A 1,630-nucleotide genomic window follows, 5' to 3' on the forward strand; every position below is an offset into this window, starting at 1 on the left:
TGCCAGTGCCCCTGGACTGGCTTGTGCGGGTGGCACATAAAAGACACCATTCCGAGCGTGGCCGTTTTCGTGCGGGTGACACGTAAAAGCACCCACTACACTCTCTGAGTGGTTGGCGTTAGGAAGGGCATCCAGCTGTAGAAACTCTGCCAAATCAGACTGGAGCCTGGTGTTGCCATCCGGTTTCACCAGTCCTCAGTCAAATCGTCCAACCCATGCTAGCATGGAAAGCGGACGTTAAACGATGATGATGATGATGATGATACCTGATGACTTGATTTTTTATTAACCACACTGGATCGAAACACAGAGGACATCAAAAAGACAGACAAAACACAAAAGTGGGGGTAATAGTAAAATCGAATGGAAAGGATGGTAATGATAAATGAAAAGGTGGAACCCCACACTCCAGTTAATGTCATTGAACGTTTTTACAAAAAAAAATTTTAACGTGTTATTTTATTTTTGTCTCTTTTTCCTTGCTGTGTGTTTCTTGTGTTATACGTGAAGTGTGGGCTGACCAATGTCAATACGAAATTTTATTTATTGTTCCATTACCAGATAATAATTATCACAGCAGTTGTAAGGCTGCAAGTTAAAATATAAAATGGATATACTCAGAGGCGAGTATATCCACTGACAACTTTTTGGTGGGTTCAAAAATTACATACTCCTCACCCCCAATTTTCCATGATAGGTTAGGGCATGGATTAGTCGAATTAGACCATCATTTACTCCACAGATGCTTTGTTGTCAATGCTGCACTTTCCTGTATCACCTGTTTCAATATAACTGTAATATACATATACACAAACTCTATCATTTTAATCCTGAGCAATGCCAGGTATCTCTGCTAGTTTATAATATAAAAATATCATTATTATAATCGTTTTCTGAATCACTTTCACTCACACTAGACTTGCACACACCATCACTTGTAGATGTAATTGCTGATTCACAAGAACTCATAGATGGACTTGTAGATTTCTTTTTAAAAAACAAGTCTAGAGTTGTTTGTTTAGAAGAAGCTTTTTCTTACTCTCTATAAGTTTCTCAGTAACACATAGAAGCATTTGTTATGGTAGTTGAAACTTTTGCACTTCGTTCAAAATTTGGATCTTGTACTTGAAAAATAAAACTCTTAAACCTAGGGTCTCATAAAGTGGGTCCTCGTAAAGTGAGATATTACTATATATATTTTATCTGTTTCAGTCATCTGACTGTGGCCATGCTGGAGCACCATCTTTAGTCAAACAAATCGGCTCCAGGACTTATTCTTTGTAAGCCTAGTACTTATTCTATCAGTATCTTTTGCTGAACCACTAGGTTACGGGAACATAAACACACTGGTATTAGTTGTCAAGTAATGGTGGGTGGACATATATATATATGACAGGCTTCTTTCAGTTTCCAGCTACCAAATCCACTCACAAGACTATAGTAGAAGATACTTGTCCAAGGTGCCACATAATGGGACTGAACCTGGAACCATGTCGTTGGTAAGCAAGCTACTTACCACACAGCCACTCCTGCACCTATATTTGTAGTTAATAAAAAATTGGAGAAAAAAGATGCGAAAAATATACGTGAGGATGTGGTACATGCAAAGTATTAATAAGATGCTCAGGGA

The sequence above is a fragment of the Octopus bimaculoides genome, chromosome 14 (assembly GCF_001194135.2).
Source record: "Octopus bimaculoides isolate UCB-OBI-ISO-001 chromosome 14, ASM119413v2, whole genome shotgun sequence".
NCBI classification, from domain to species: Eukaryota; Metazoa; Mollusca; class Cephalopoda; order Octopoda; family Octopodidae; genus Octopus; species Octopus bimaculoides.